The sequence below is a fragment of the Bombina bombina genome, chromosome 4 (assembly GCF_027579735.1).
Source record: "Bombina bombina isolate aBomBom1 chromosome 4, aBomBom1.pri, whole genome shotgun sequence".
NCBI classification, from domain to species: Eukaryota; Metazoa; Chordata; class Amphibia; order Anura; family Bombinatoridae; genus Bombina; species Bombina bombina.
Genome location: NC_069502.1, coordinates 1,058,037,565 through 1,058,054,629, shown reverse-complemented (window position 1 = coordinate 1,058,054,629; position 17,065 = coordinate 1,058,037,565). Strand labels below are relative to the sequence as shown.

The window sequence follows — 17,065 nt, the reverse complement described above, 5'->3', positions numbered from 1 at the left end:
AGTTTCTCAAGGTTATCTCCTGGAATTCAAGGAACTACCCCCAAGTGGAAGGTTCCACAGGTCTCAATTGTCTTCAGACCAAATAAAAAGACAGGCATTCTTACATTGTGTAGAAGACCTGTCAAAAATGGGAGTGATTCATCCTGTTCCATTAGGAGAACAAGGGATGGGGTTTTACTCCAATCTGTTCATATTTCCCAAAAAAGAGGGAACATTCAGGCCAATTTTGGATCTCAAGATCCTAAACAAATTTCTCAGGGTTCCATCGTTCAAAATGGAAACCATTCGGACGATTCTTCCTACCATCCAGGAAGGTCAATTCATGACCACGGTGGATTTAAAGGATGCGTATCTACATATTCCTATCCACAAGGAACATCATCGGTTCCTAAGATTCGCCTTTCTGGACAAGCATTACCAGTTTGTGGCACTTCCATTCGGATTAGCCACTGCTCCAAGAATTTTCACAAAGGTACTAGGGTCCCTTCTAGCGGTGCTAAGGCCAAGGGGCATTGCAGTGGTACCTTACTTGGACGACATACTAATTCAAGCGTCGTCTCTGCCGCAAGCAAAGGCTCATACGGACATTGTCCTAGCCTTTCTCAGATCTCACGGGTGGAAAGTGAACGTAGAAAAAAGTTCTCTATTCCCGTCAACAAGAGTTCCCTTCTTGGGAACAATAATAGACTCCTTAGAAATGAAGATTTTTCTGACAGAGGCCAGAAAATCAAAACTTCTAAGCTCTTGTCAAGTACTTCATTCTGTTCTTCTTCCTTCAATAGCGCAGTGCATGGAAGTAATAGGTTTGATGGTTGCGGCAATGGACATAGTTCCTTTTGCGCGAATTCATCTAAGACCATTACAACTGTGCATGCTCAGACAGTGGAATGGGGATTATACAGACTTGTCCCCGACGATCCAAGTAGATCAGAGGACCAGAGATTCACTCCGTTGGTGGCTGACCCTGGACAACCTGTCTCAAGGGATGAGCTTCCGCAGACCAGAGTGGGTCATTGTCACGACCGACGCCAGTCTGGTGGGCTGGGGCGCGGTCTGGAAATCCCTGAAAGCTCAGGGTCTATGGTCTCGGGAAGAATCTCTTCTCCCGATAAACATTCTGGAACTGAGAGCGATATTCAATGCTCTCAAGGCTTGGCCTCAACTAGCAAAGGCCAAATTCATAAGGTTTCAATCAGACAACATGACGACTGTTGCATATATCAACCATCAGTGGGGAACAAGGAGTTCCCTGGCGATGGAAGAAGTGACCAAAGTAATTCAATGGGCGGAGATTCACTCCTGCCACTTGTCTGCAATCCACATCCCAGGAGTGGAAAATTGGGAAGCAGATTTTCTGAGTCGTCAGACATTTCATCCGGGGGAGTGGGAACTCCATCCGGAAATCTTTGCCCACATAACTCAATTATGGGGCATTCCAGACATGGATCTGATGGCGTCTCGTCAGAACTTCAAGGTTCCTTGCTACGGGTCCAGATCCAGGGATCCCAAGGCGACTCTAGTAGATGCACTAGTAGCACCTTGGACCTTCAACCTAGCCTATGTATTCCCACCGTTTCCTCTCATTCCCAGGCTGGTAGCCAGGATCAATCAGGAGAGGGCTTCGGTGATCTTGATAGCTCCTGCGTGGCCACGCAGAACTTGGTATGCAGACCTGGTGAATATGTCATCGGCTCCACCATGGAAGCTACCTTTGAGACGGGACCTTCTTGTTCAAGGTCCGTTCGAACATCCGAATCTGGCCTCACTCCAACTGACTGCTTGGAGATTGAACGCTTGATTTTATCAAAGCGTGGGTTCTCAGATTCTGTCATTGATACTCTTATTCAGGCTAGAAAGCCTGTAACTAGAAAAATTTACCATAAAGTATGGAAGAAATATATCTGTTGGTGCGAATCGAAAAGATTCCCATGGAACAGGGTAAAAATTCCTAAAATTCTATCCTTTCTACAAGAGGGTCTGGAGAAAGGATTATCTGCAAGTTCTTTGAAGGGACAGATTTCTGCTTTATCTGTTTTACTTCACAAAAAGCTGGCGGCTGTGCCAGATGTTCAAGCTTTTGTTCAGGCTCTGGTTAGAATCAAGCCTGTTTTCAAACCTTTGACTCCTCCTTGGAGTCTCAATTTAGTTCTTTCAGTTCTTCAAGGGGTTCCGTTTGAACCCTTACATTCCGTAGATATTAAGTTATTATCTTGGAAAGTTTTGTTTTTGGTTGCAATTTCTTCAGCTAGAAGAGTTTCAGAGTTATCTGCTCTGCAGTGTTCTCCTCCTTATCTGGTGTTCCATGCAGATAAGGTGGTTTTGCGTACTAAACCTGGTTTTCTTCCGAAAGTTGTTTCTAACAAAAATATTAACCAGGAGATAGTTGTGCCTTCTTTGTGTCCGAATCCAGTTTCAAAGAAGGAACGTTTGTTGCACAATTTGGATGTAGTTCGTGCTCTAAAATTCTATTTAGAGGCTACAAAGGATTTCAGACAAACATCTTCCTTGTTTGTTGTTTATTCTGGTAAAAGGAGAGGTCAAAAAGCAACTTCTACCTCTCTCTCTTTTTGGCTTAAAAGCATCATCCGATTGGCTTATGAGACTGCCGGACGGCAGCCTCCTGAAAGAATCACAGCTCACTCCACTAGGGCTGTGGCTTCCACATGGGCCTTCAAGAACGAGGCTTCTGTTGATCAGATATGTAAGGCAGCGACTTGGTCTTCACTGCACACTTTTACAAAATTTTACAAATTTGATACTTTTGCTTCTTCTGAGGCTATTTTTGGGAGAAAGTTTTTGCAAGCCGTGGTGCCTTCCATCTAGGTGACCTGATTTGCTCCCTCCCATCATCCGTGTCCTAAAGCTTTGGTATTGGTTCCCACAAGTAAGGATGACGCCGTGGACCGGACACACCTATGTTGGAGAAAACAGAATTTATGCTTACCTGATAAATTACTTTCTCCAACGGTGTGTCCGGTCCACGGCCCGCCCTGGTTTTTTAATCAGGTCTGATGAATTATTTTCTCTAACTACAGTCACCACGGTATCATATGATTTCTCCTATGCATATTCCTCCTTTACGTCGGTCGAATGACTGGGGAAGGCGGAGCCTAGGAGGGATCATGTGACCAGCTTTGCTGGGCTCTTTGCCATTTCCTGTTGGGGAAGAGAATATCCCACAAGTAAGGATGACGCCGTGGACCGGACACACCTATGTTGGAGAAATTTCATTTAAAAAATCTCATTGCAGAAAGTGATAAAAGTTCTGCCTCTGAGATGAGCACTTGCAGGCAGAGCACAATGGATACTACTAATACATTAGTTTAACTGTAAATAGATTTTACTTCATATTTAGTCAGGCAATAAAAAATGTTAGCATGTTTATATGCTGCTATTTCATATGGATGATATTCATTTTTAGTACAAGTTACATTTCACAACCTCACTATTATATTTCAAAGATGAAAAATGCACTATGACTTTGCAGAGTTCATGTGGTTTTGCAGCATTTTGGAGTTGTTTTTCTTCCCATACATTGCAGTTCATGAAAATGATTCTGCTGGAGCATCTTTGGGATCTTCAGCACTGATACTCCAACTTTTAGATTGAAAATTTTAAGATGACCCCAGAACACAAGCCTCATGGATTATTTTATCTACTGAAGTATAGTGCTTGACTTTTTCTTGAGAAATATTGATAGTAATAACATCTTTATAAGGCTAGACTGAAAAAACTAAATTTTTATTTGTATGGGAAACAAATTGCATTATGGTTCTAGGATTATAGTTCAGGGATTATCCAAATATCTAAATAAAAATAGATTACCAGAGCCAAACAATGTTCAGTGGCAATCATAATGTGCAGCTCTAAACTGACATAAGAACCTGCAGCAATATTAATCTATAATGAGCTAGCAAGAAGAAAAATGAAATTTATGCTTACCTGATAAATTTGTTTCTTTTTAGATACGATGGGATTACGCCTCCTGGTCAGCAGGAGGAGGCAAAGAGCACCACAGCAGAGCTGTACACACAGCTCCTCCCTTCCCTCCCACTCCAGTCATTCGACAGAAGTTAGGAAGAGAAAGGAAAAGCCAAGGTGCAGAGGTGTCAGATGTTTAACAAAAAATAATAACCTGTCTCATAGAACAGGGTGGGCCGTGGACTCATCATATCTAAAAAGAAACAAATTTATCAGGTAAGCATAAATTTCCTTTTCTTTTTAAAAGATACGATGAGTCCACGGATTTCATCCTTACTTGTGGGATACAATACCAAAGCTATAGTACACGGATGACAAGACAGGGAACCTAAATGGAAGGCACCACTGCTTGAAGAACTCTTCTCCCAAAAACAGCCTCAGCTGAAGCAAAAATAACAAATTTGTAAAAGTTAGAAAACGTGTGAAGAGAGGACCAAGCTGCAGTCTTGCAAATCTGGTCAACAGAAACATCATAATTGAATTCCCATGAAGAAGCAACAGCCCTAGTGGAATGAGCTGTAACTCGTACAAGAGGCTGCTGTCCAGCAGTCTCATATGCGAAACGGATGATACTCCTCAACCAAAAAGAAAGGGAGGTAGCCGTAGCTTTCTGACCCTAACAGTGTCTAGAAAAAAGGACAAATAAAGAAAACGATTGACAAAAGTCCTCAGTCGCTTGAAAGTAAAATTGAAAAGCACAGACCGCGTCCAAATTGTGCAAAAGAAGTTCCTTCTGGAAGGAGGAGTAGGACACAAGAAAGGAACAACAATCTCCTGAGCAATGTTCTGGGTTGAAACAACCTTAGGAAGACAACCAAGATTAGTACGAAAAACCACCTTATCCGAATGAAAATTAAGGGAAGGCGTATCATATCGTGATGCCAAAAGCACATACACTCTTCGAACAGAAGAAATGGTGACAAGAAGAAAAAAATTTCCACGATAACAACTTATAACAACAATATCTATGGAATGCATAGGCTCAAATGGAACCCCATAAAGAACTTTAAGAACTAAATCCAAACTCTATGGAGGAGCAATTGGATTAAACACAAGCCTGATTCTAATCAAAGCCTGACAAAAAGAATGAATATCTGGAACAGCTGCCAGACGTTCGTGTAAAAAATAAGGCAGATATCTGACCTTTTAGGGAACTGTCTGATAAACCCTTCTCCAATCCTTCATGGAGAAAAGACAAAATCCTAGAAAACCTAAGTCTACTCCATAAGTAGCCCTAGAATTCACACCAATAAAGATATGTACACAATATCTTATGACAAACCTTCCTAGCAACAGGCTTACACGCCTGATTTTAAGGTATCTATGATCGAATCAGAGAAACCTTGTTTGTCTAGAATCAACCATACAATCTCCAAGCAGTCTGCTTCAGAGAACCTAGCTTTAAATGAGAAAAGGGTCCCAGAATCAGAAGGAACTTTCTAAACAGAACCCTCCACAGGGGTAGAAACAACATCTCTACCAGATCTGCATACCAGATCCTGCGAAGACAGGCTGGAGCTATGAGAATCACTGAAACCCTTTCCCGTCTGATCTGTACGATCGCTCGAGGAAGGAGAGTAAATAGAGGAAAAAACTAGAGCAACTATCAGAGCCACCAGAGGAACTCTGGATCTCGACCCGTACCACGAAGGTTTGGCATTCTGGGCTGTATGCTCCGAGATCCAACTCCGGCTGACCCTATTTAAGAACCAGACCGGAGAACACATCCGGATGAGAAAAAACAAATTGTCAACAGACAACAATAACGGATCTCCATTCTGGAGACCACTGTCATCGCCAAGGAACTCCTTGTTCCACCCTGATGATTGACGTATGGTAAATGACATTATGGTGTCCGACTGGAACCTGGTAAACTGAACGAAGTCAACTGAGACCAGTCCAGGCAAGCATTGTAGATCACATTAAGATCCAGAATATTTAAGAACAACAAAGACTTTGTCTGAGAGCATATCCTGAAATTGCAGTAGCAGGAGGAAACGGACTCTCAAGCTCCCGCTAGCAAGCACGCAAGGCTACCCACTAGACCACAGAGGTACACCTGAGCCCACAGGGAGTCCCAAACTGCTCCTTACCCTAGAAGGTTCCCTGGGAGAGATGAGTTAGAGACAACCACAAACGAAGAGACACCCTTGTCTCCCGAGAAAATAGAAGTCGAGGGACAAGCTCCAAATAATTTGTGAGCATGCCCAACAGCAGAGCTGTAAAATGAAAGCAAGCAAACGGGACAATGTCCATAGCTGCCAACATCAGATCTAGTAATTCCATGCACTGATCCACTGAAGGACTGATAAGAACAGATACTACACTTGATCTTAGCCAAAAGGCCGAGAAGCGATAAACAAAAGCGATAATCTTTAGCTTCCTGACATCTGTCAGAAAAAAATCCTCATGAACAGAAAAACCATGAAGGTCCCGATAAAGGTCATACAAGGTACCAGCAACTGGGGGTGGATTTGAATTATTAAACTTCTACTTTCCAAGCAGCTGTGCTAGCCACCAGCTATGCAAGAGAGACTGTAAGCTTCGCCAGAGAGACTCTTGTATGAGGAACTAAAGAGCTCTGATCTCACCATCCACCCGTGGAACTGTAAGAAAGACATTTAAGCGATCTTGCTAGCTGAAATGGCGGTGCCTGAATTAGAATGACGTTCAGATACAGCGCCACCGCAATGCCCTTTGAACCAAGAGCTGCAAGCAGAGACCCCTGAACCTTAGAGAAGATTCAGGGAGCCGTTGCAAGACCTAAAGAGGAAACCACAAACTGTAAATGTTTATCTAGAAAGGGAAACCACAAAAAAAACATAATTTATGCTTACCTGATAAATTTATTTCTCTTGTGGTGTATCCAGTCCACGGATCATCCATTACTTGTGGGATATTCTCCTTCCCAACAGGAAGTTGAAAGAGGACACCCACAGCAGAGCTGTCCATATAGCTCCTCCCCTAACTGCCATATCCAGTCATTCGACCGAAGACAAGCAAGAGAAAGGAGAAACCATAGGGTGCAGTGGTGACTGTAGTTTAAAGTTAAAAAATACCTGCCTTAAAATGACAGGGCGGGCCGTGGACTGGATACACCACAAGAGAAATAAATTTATCAGGTAAGCATAAATTATGTTTTCTCTTGTAAGGTGTATCCAGTCCACGGATCATCCATTACTTGTGGGATACCAATACCAAAGCTAAAGTACACGGATGAAGGGAGGGACAAGGCAGGTACTTAAACGGAAGGTACCACTGCCTGTAAAACCTTTCTCCCAAAAATAGCCTCCGAAGAAGCAAAAGTATCAAATTTATAGAATTTTGAAAAGGTATGAAGCGAAGACCAAGTCGCCGCCTTGCAAATCTGTTCAACAGAAGCCTCATTCTTAAAGGCCCATGTGGAAGCCACAGCTCTAGTAGAATGAGCTGTAATCCTTTCAGGAGGCTGCTGGCCAGCAGTCTCATAAGCTAAGCGTATTATACTCCTTAGCCAAAAAGAAAGAGAAGTTGCCGAAGCCTTTTGGCCTCTCCTCTGTCCAGAGTAGACAACAAACAAAGCAGATGTTTGAAGAAAATCTTTAGTAGCTTGTAAATAATACTTTAAAGCACGAACCACGTCAAGATTGTGTAATAGACGTTCCTTCTTCGAAGAAGGATTAGGACACAATGACGGAACCACAATCTCCTGATTGATATTCTTATTAGATACCACCTTAGGTAAAAACCCAGGTTTGGTACGCAAAACTACGTTATCTGCATGGAAAATCAGATAAGGGGAATCACATTGTAAGGCAGATAACTCGGAAACTCTACGAGCCGAGGAAATAGCTACCAAAAATAGAACTTTCCAAGATAAAAGTTTGATATCTATGGAATGAAGAGGTTCAAACGGAACCCCCTGAAGAACTTTAAGAACCAAATTTAAACTCCATGGCGGAGCAACAGGTTTAAACACAGGCTTGATTCTAACTAAAGCCTGACAAAATGCCTGAACGTCTAGAACATCCGCCAGACGCTTGTGCAAAAGAATAGACAGAGCTGAAATCTGTCCCTTTAAGGAACTAGCTGACAATCCTTTTTCCAATCCTTCTTGGAGAAAAGATAATATCCTGGGAATCCTGACTTTACTCCATGAGTAACCCTTGCATTCACACCAAAAAAGATATTTACGCTATATCTTATGATAGATTTTCCTGGTGACAGGCTTTCGAGCCTGAATTAAGGTATCAATGACTGACTCGGAGAAGCCACGCTTTGATAAAATCAAGCGTTCAATCTCCAGGCAGTCAGTCTCAGAGAAATTAGATTTGGATGGTTAAAAGGATCCTGAAGTAGAAGGTCCTGTCTCAGCGGCAGAGTCCATGGTGGAAAGGATGACATGTCCACCAGATCTGCATACCAAGTCCTGCGTGGCCACGCATGCGCTATCAAGATCACTGATGCTCTCTCCTGCTTGATTTTGGCAATCAGACGAGGGAGCAGAGGAAACGGTGGAAACACATAAGCCAGGTTGAAAGACCAAGGTGCTGCTAGAGCATCTATCAGCGTCGCCTTGGGATCCCTGGACCTGGATCCGTAACAAGGAAGCTTGGCGTTCTGGCGATACGCCATGAGATCCAGTTCTGGTTTGCCCCAGCGATGAATCAATTGTGCAAACACCTCCGGATGGAGTTCCCACTCCCCTGGATGAAAAGTCTGACGACTTAGAAAATCCGCCTCCCAGTTCTCCACACCTGGGATATGGATAGCTGATAGGTGGCAAGAGTAAATCTCTGCCCAGCGAATTATCTTTGAGACTTCTAACATCGCTAGGGAACTCCTTGTTCCCCCTTGATGGTTGATGTAAGCCACAGTCGTGATGTTGTCCGACTGAAATCTGATGAACCTCATTGTCGCTGAGGCCAAGACTGAAGAGCATTGAATATCGCTCTTAGTTCCAGAATGTTTATTGGAAGGAGTTTCTCCTCCTGAGTCCACGATCCCTGAGCCTTCAGGGAGTTCCAGACTGCCCCCAGCCTAGAAGGCTGGCATCTGTCGTTACAATTGTCCAATCTGGCCTGCGAAAGGTCATTCCTTTGGACAGATGGACCCGAGATAGCTACCAGAGAAGAGAATCCCTGGTCTCTTGATCCAGATTTAGTAGAGGGGACAAATCTGTGTAATCCCCATTCCACTGACTGAGCATGCATAGTTGCAGCGGTCTGAGATGTAGGCGTGCAAACGGCACTATGTCCATTGCCGCTACCATTAAGCCGATTACTTCCATACACTGAGCCACCGAAGGGCGAGAAGTGGAATAAAGAACACGGCAGGAATTTAGAAGTTTTGATAACCTGGACTCTGTCAGGTAAATCCTCATTTCTACAGAATCTATTAGAGTTCCCAGAAAGGAGACTCTTGTGAGAGGGGATAGAGAACTCTTTTCTTCGTTCACCTTCCACCCATGCGACCTCAGAAATTCCAGAACTATGTCCGTATGAGACTTGGCAATTTGGAAATTTGACGCCTGTATCAGAATGTCATCTAAATAAGGGGCCACTGCTATGCCCCTCGGTCTTAGGACCGCCAGAAGTGACCCCAGAACCTTCGTAAAGATTCTTGGGGCTGTAGCTAACCCAAAGGGAAGAGCTACAAACTGGTAATGCCTGTTCAGGAAGGCGAACCTGAGAAACCGATGATGATCTTTGTGTATCGGAATGTGAAGATAAGCATCCTTTAAATCCACTGTAGTCATGTATTGACCCTCCTGGATCATAGGTAGGATGGTACGAATAGTCTCCATCTTGAATGATGGAACTCTGAGGAATTTGTTTAAGATCTTGAGATCTAAAATTGGTCTGAAGGTTCCCTCTTTTTTGGGAACCACAAACAGATTTGAGTAAAATCCCTGTCCTTGTTCCTCCCTTGGAACTGTGAATGGATCACTCCCATAACTAGGAGGTCTTGAACACAGTGTAAGAATGCCTCTCTCTTTATCTGGTTTGCAGATAATTGTGAAAGGTGAAATCTCCCTTTTGGAGGGGAAGCTCTGAAGTCCAGAAGATATTCCTGGGATACAATTTCCAACGCCCAGGGATCCTGGACATCTCTTGCCCAAGCCTGGGCGAAGAGCGAAAGTCTGCCCCCTACTAGTCCGTTACCGGATAGGGGGCTGATCCTTCATGCTGTCTTAGAGGCAGCAGCAGGCTTTTTGGCCTGCTTACCTTTGTTCCAGGTCTGGTTAGGTCTCCAGACCGACTTGGACTGGGCAAAAGTTCCCTCTTGTTTTGCATTAGAGGAATTTGATGCCACACTCGCCTTGAAGTTTCGAAAGGCATGAAAATTAGCCTGTTTGGCCCTTGATTTGGACCTATACTGAGGAAGGGCATGACCTTTTCCTCCAGTGATATCAGAAATGATCTCCTTCAAACCAGGCCCGAATAGGGTTTGCCCCTTGAAGGGAATGTTAAGCAGCTTAGACTTTGAAGTAACGTCAGCTGACCAAGATTTAAGCCATAGCGCCCTGCGTGCTTGAATAGCAAAACCGGAATTCTTAGCCGTTAGTTTAGTCAAATGAACAATGGCATCAGAAACAAAAGAATTGGCTAGCTTAAGTTGTTATCCAATGGGGTCTCTACCTGTAAAGCCTCTTCCAGAGACTCAAACCAGAAGGCCGCAGCAGCAGTGACTGGGGCAATGCATGCAAGGGGCTGTAGAATAAAACCTTGTTGAATAAACATTTTCTTAAGGTAATCCTCTAACTTTTTATCCATTGGATCTGAGAAAGCACAACTGTCCTCGACAGGGATAGTAGTACGCTTAGCTAGGGTAGAAACTGCTCCATCCACCTTAGGGACTGTCTGCCATAAGTCATGCGTGGTGGCATATATATCGGAAACATTTTCTTAAAAATAGGAGGGGGAGAGAACGGCACACCTGGTCTGTCCCATTCCTTAGTAATAATTTCTGTAAAACTTTTAGGTATTGGAAAAACATCAGTGCACACCGGCACTGCATAGTATTTGTCCAATCTACACAATTTTTCTGGCACTGCAATTGTTTCACAGTCATTCAGAGCAGCTAAAACCTCCCTGAGCAACACGCGGAGGTGTTCAAGTTTAAATTTAAATGTAGACATATCAAAATCAGGTTGAATCCTCTTCCCTGAGTCAGAAACATCACCCACAGAAAGAAGCTCTCCTTCCTCAGCTTCTGCATATTGTGAGGGAGTATCAGACATAGCTACAAAAGCGTCAGTATGCTCTGTATTTCTTCTAACTCCAGAGCTATCTCGCTTTCCTCGAAACCCAGGTAGTCTGGATAATACCGCTGACAGTGTATTATCCATGACTGCCGCCATGTCTTGTCAAGTAAACGCTATGGGCGCCCTAGATGTACTTGGCGCCACTAGAGCGGGAGTCAAAGGGTCTGAAACGTGGGGCGAGTTAGTCGGCATAACTTCCCCCTCGTCAGATTCCTCTGGTGATATGATCTTTATTACTTAGAGTGAAATCAGTACATTTGGTACACATTCTAAGAGGGGGTTCCACAATGGCTTCTAAACATAATGAACAAGGAGTTTCCTCTATGTCAGACATGTTTAAACAGACTAGCAAGCTTGGAAAACACTTTAATAAATGTAAACAAGCAAAAAATAAAAAAGGTACTGTGCCTTTAAGAGAAACAATTTTTGTCAGAAATTGAAAAACAGTGAAAAAAAGCAGTAAATCAAACGAAATTTTTACAGTGTGTATAATAGACTAACAGAGCATTGCACCCACTTGCAAATGGATGATTAACCCCTTAGTTCAAAAAACGGATCAAAAAACGATATAAACGTTTTTTAACAGTCACAACAAACTGCCACAGCTCAGCTGTGGCCCTACCTTCCCAAACAAACGACTTTGGAAAGCCTAAGAGCCCTTTAGAGATGTCCTATAGCATTCAGGGGACTCCTGGAGGAAAGCTGGATGTCTCAGTCTGCAAAAGTTACTGCGCAATAAAGCGCTAAATTAGGCCCCTCCCACTCATGTCTAAACAGTGGAAAACCTAAGGAAACTGTTTCTAGGCAAATTTAAGCCAGCCATGTGGAAAAAAACTAGGCCCCAATAAAGTTTTATCACCAAAGCATATATAAAAACGTTTAAACATGCCAGCAAACGTTTTATATTGAAAATCTATAAGAGTATTACCTCTGCAAGTAAGCATGATACCAGTCGCTATTAAATCACTGTATTCAGGCTTACCTTACATAAATCTGGTATCAGCAGCATTTTCTAGCATTTACTTCTCTAGAAAAAATTATTAACTGCACATACCTCATAGCAGGATAACCTGCACGCCATTCTCCAGCTGAAGTTACCTCTCTCTTCAGTTATGTGTGATAACAGCAATGGATCTTAGTTACAACCTGCTAAGATCATAGAGATAACAGGCAGATTCTTCTTCTATTTTCTGCCTGGGACAAAAATAGCACAACTCCGGTACCATTTAAAAATAACAAACTTTTGATCGAAGAAAAAAAACAACTACGTTTCACCACTTCTCTCTTACTACTTCCATGCTTGTCGAGAGTTGAAAGAGAATGACTGGATATGGCAGTTAGGGGAGGAGCTATATGGACATCTCTGCAGTGGGTGTCCTTTTGCAACTTTCTGTTGGGAAGGAGAATATCCCACAAGTAATGGATGATCCGTGGACTGGATACACCTTACAAGAGAAACCTGTGATGATCCCAGTGAAAAGAACATGCAGGTAAGCATCTTTTAATCCTTAAAAAACGAAAAGAATAGCTTCCCAATGGAAGGATAGTCCACTAAGTAATTTGAGTAGACTCTTGACATTAAAAATGTGGCCTGAAGGTTCCCTCCTGTTTTGGGAACTCCAACTATATTGGAACCGGAACAATTATTCCCAGGTCGGAGAGGACTCCTACTCATAGTAAGAACACCTCTCTGTGTGTCTGAACTACAGATAATCCTGAAAAAACAAAACCTGCCTCAGGAGAGCTTTTGATCTAACCCAAATCTGAGCAAGGGCGGAAGGTCCTCCCCTACAAGATCCGATGCCGGATCGTGAGCATGCCCGTCAAGTTGTCCTGAGTCAACATCAGGCTGTGGATTTTTTTTTTTTTTTTTAAATTACAAAAGACATTATTTCCCCCAAGCCAGGTTCCAACAGGAACAGTTCTTTGTAAGTAATCACTAAAGCTTAGACTTAGAGCATACCTCCGTAGAACAAGGCTCTAATCAGAAAGCCTTGTGAGCTTGAACAGAGCAAACTGTGCTCCCGGTTTGATAAGTTGGAGAATATGAAATAAAAGAATTATCCAAAAGCCTTAATCCTTTCCTGGATAGTATACAGGGAAGCTTTGTCAAGTATTAGCATCTAGCCAATCCGCCGTCGCACAAGTGACAGTAGACAAGTACACCCTTGGTTGCCAGTGTAAGCCCTGGTGTACATCCCACATGTAATCCTTGACATGGGACCTATCCTCTAAGGGAATAGCAGTTCACTTATCTTAGCTGTTAAATTTAGGGTGCAGAGTCCCTTTGAATTTGGTATTTGAAAAGCGCGGTTAATCACCCGTAAGGGTCCCAAGGCGCTGCTCATTTCCCTCCTTCCGTAACATGGAGGAGCCATAAGGAATAGCAACTACAAAAACATAATTTATGCTTACCTGATAAATTTATTTCTCTTGTAGTGTATCCAGTCCACGGATCATCCATTACTTATGGGATATTAACTCCTCCCCAACAGGAAGTGCAAGAGGATTCACCCAGCAGAGCTGCTATATAGCTCCTCCCCTAACTGCCATTACCAGTCATTCGACCGAAAACATGCAGAGAAAGGAAAACCATAGGGTGCAGTGGTGACTGTAGTTTAATGGAAAAATTACCTGCCTTAAAGTGACAGGGCGGGCCGTGGACTGGATACACTACAAGAGAAATAAATTTATCAGGTAAGCATAAATTATGTTTTCTCTTGTTAAGTGTATCCAGTCCACGGATCATCCATTACTTATGGGATACCAATACCAAAGATAAAGTACACGGATGACGGGAGGGACAGGCAGGCTCTTTATACGGAAGGAACCACTGCCTGAAGAACCTTTCTCCCAAAAAAACTGCCTCCGAAGAAGCAAAAGTGTCAAATTTGTAAAATTTGGAAAAAGTATGAAGAGAAGACCAAGTTGCAGCCTTGCAAATCTGTTCAACAGAAGCCTCATTATTAAAGGCCCAAGTGGAAGCCACAGCTCTAGTAGAATGTGCTGTAATTCTTTCAGGAGGCTGCTGTCCAGCAGTCTCATAGGCTAACCGTATTATGCTACGAAGCCAAAAGGAGAGAGAGGTAGCCGAAGCTTTTTGACCTCTCCTCTGACCAGAATAAACGACAAACAGGGAAGACGTTTGTCGAAAATCCTTAGTTGCCTGTAGATAAAATTTCAGGGCACGGACTACATCTAGATTGTGTAGCAGACATTCCTTTTTCGAAGAAGGATTAGGACACAAAGATGGAACCACAATCTCTTGATTGATATTCCTGTTAGTGACCACCTTAGGTAGGAACCCAGGTTTAGTACGCAGAACTACCTTGTCTGAATGAAAAATCAGATAAGGGGAATCACAATGTAAGGCAGATAACTCAGAGACTCTTCGAGCCAAGGAAATCGCCATTAAAAACAGAACTTTCCAAGATAACAACTTGATATCAATGGAATGAAGGGGTTCAAACGGAACCCCCTGTAAAACATTAAGAACTAAGTTCAAACTCCATGGTGGAGCAACAGTTTTAAACACAGGCTTGATCCTAGCTAAAGCCTGACAAAAAGCTTGAACGTCCGGAACTTCTGACAGACGTTTGTGTAAAAGAATGGACAGAGCTGAAATCTGTCCCTTTAAGGAACTAGCGGATAAACCCTTTTTTAAACCTTCTTGTAGAAAAGACAATATCCTCGGAATCCTAACCTTACTCCATGAGTAACTCTTGGATTCGCACCAATATAAGTATTTGCGCCATATCTTATGGTAAATCTTTCTGGTAACAGGCTTCCTAGCCTGTATTAAGGTATCAATAACTGACTCAGAAAAACCACGTTTTGATAAAATCAAGCGTTCAAAGTCAGCTTCAGAGAAATTAGATTTTGATGTTTGAAGGGACCCTGGATCAGAAGGTCCTGTTTCAGAGGTAGCGACCAAGGTGGACAGGATGACATGTCCACTAGATCTGCATACCAAGTCCTGCGTGGCCATGCAGGCGCTATTAGAATCACTGATGCTCTCTCCTGTTTGATTCTGGCAATCAATCGAGGAAGCATCGGGAAGGGTGGAAACACATAAGCCATCCCGAAGGTCCAAGGTGCTGTCAAAGCATCTATCAGAACCGCTCCCGGATCCCTGGATCTGGACCCGTAACGAGGAAGCTTGGCGTTCTGTCGAGACGCCATGAGATCTATCTCTGGTTTGCCCCAACGTCGAAGTATTTGGGCAAAGACCTCCGGATGAAGTTCCCACTCCCCCGGATGAAAAGTCTGACGACTTAAGAAATCCGCCTCCCAGTTCTCCACTCCCGGGATGTGGATTGCTGACCGGTGGCAAGAGTGAGACTCTGCCCAGCGAATTATCTTTGATACTTCCATCATTGCTAGGGAGCTTCTTGTCCCTCCCTGATGGTTGATGTAAGCTACAGTCGTGATGTTGTCCGACTGAAACCTGATGAACCCCCGAGTTGTTAACTGGGGCCAAGCCAGAAGGGCATTGAGAACTGCTCTCAATTCCAGAATGTTTATTGGTAGGAGACTCTCCTGATTCCATTGTCCCTGAGCCTTCAGAGAATTCCAGACAGCGCCCCAACCTAGTAGGCTGGCGTCTGTTGTTACAATTGTCCAGTCCGGCCTGCTGAATGGCATCCCCCTGGACAGATGTGGCCGAGAAAGCCACCATAGAAGATAATTTCTGGTCTCTTGATCCAGATTCAGAGTAGGGGACAAGTCTGAGTAATCCCCATTCCACTGACTTAGCATGCACAATTGCAGCGGTCTGAGATGTAGGCGTGCAAAGGGTACTATGTCCATTGCTGCTACCATTAAGCCGATCACCTCCATGCATTGAGCTACTGACGGGTGTTGAATGGAATGAAGGACACGGCATGCATTTTGAAGCTTTGTTAACCTGTCTTCTGTCAGGTAAATCTTCATTTCTACAGAATCTATAAGAGTCCCCAAGAAGGGAACTCTTGTGAGTGGAAAGAGAGAACTCTTCTTTTCGTTCACCTTCCATCCATGCGACCTTAGAAATGCCAGTACTAACTCTGTATGAGACTTGGCAGTTTGAAAGCTTGAAGCTTGTATCAGAATGTCGTCTAGGTACGGAGCTACCGCAATTCCTCGCGGTCTTAGTACCGCCAGAAGAGCACCCAGAACCTTTGTGAAGATTCTCGGAGCCGTAGCCAATCCGAATGGAAGAGCTACAAACTGGTAATGCCTGTCTAGAAAGGCAAACCTTAGATACCGGTAATGATCTTTGTGAATCGGTATGTGAAGGTAAGCATCCTTTAAATCCACTGTGGTCATGTACTGACCCTTTTGGATCATGGGTAAAATTGTCCGAATAGTTTCCATTTTGAACGATGGAACTCTTAGGAATTTGTTTAGGATCTTTAAATCCAAGATTGGCCTGAAAGTTCCCTCTTTTTTGGGAACCACAAACAGATTTGAGTAAAACCCTTGTCCTTGTTCCGACCGCGGAACCGGATGGATCACTCCCATTAATAAAAGATCTTGTACGCAGCGTAGAAACGCCTCTTTCTTTATTTGGTTTGTTGACAACCTTGACAGATGAAATCTCCCTCTTGGGGGAGAGAATTTGAAGTCTAGAAGGTATCCCTGAGATATGATCTCTAACGCCCAGGGATCCTGGACATCTCTTGCCCAAGCCTGGGCGAAGAGAGAAAGTCTGCCCCCCACTAGATCCGTTCCCGTATCGGGGGCCCTCGATTCATGCTGTCTTAGGGGCAGCAGCAGGTTTCCTGGCCTGCTTGCCCTTGTTCCAGGACTGGTTAGGTCTCCAGCCTTGTCTGTAGCGAGCAACAGCTCCTTCCTGTT

At 43.6% G+C, this 17,065-nt stretch overlaps 1 protein-coding gene and 1 pseudogene across 1 annotated transcript in view; both read right to left on the bottom strand.

Moving 5' to 3' along the window:
• ASB3 (ankyrin repeat and SOCS box containing 3) overlaps positions 1 to 17,065 on the bottom strand; it is a 623,585-nt gene that overhangs the window by 583,937 nt on the left and 22,583 nt on the right. The window lies entirely within an intron of this gene.
• On the bottom strand, positions 6,124 to 6,338 carry LOC128658521 (uncharacterized; annotated as a pseudogene).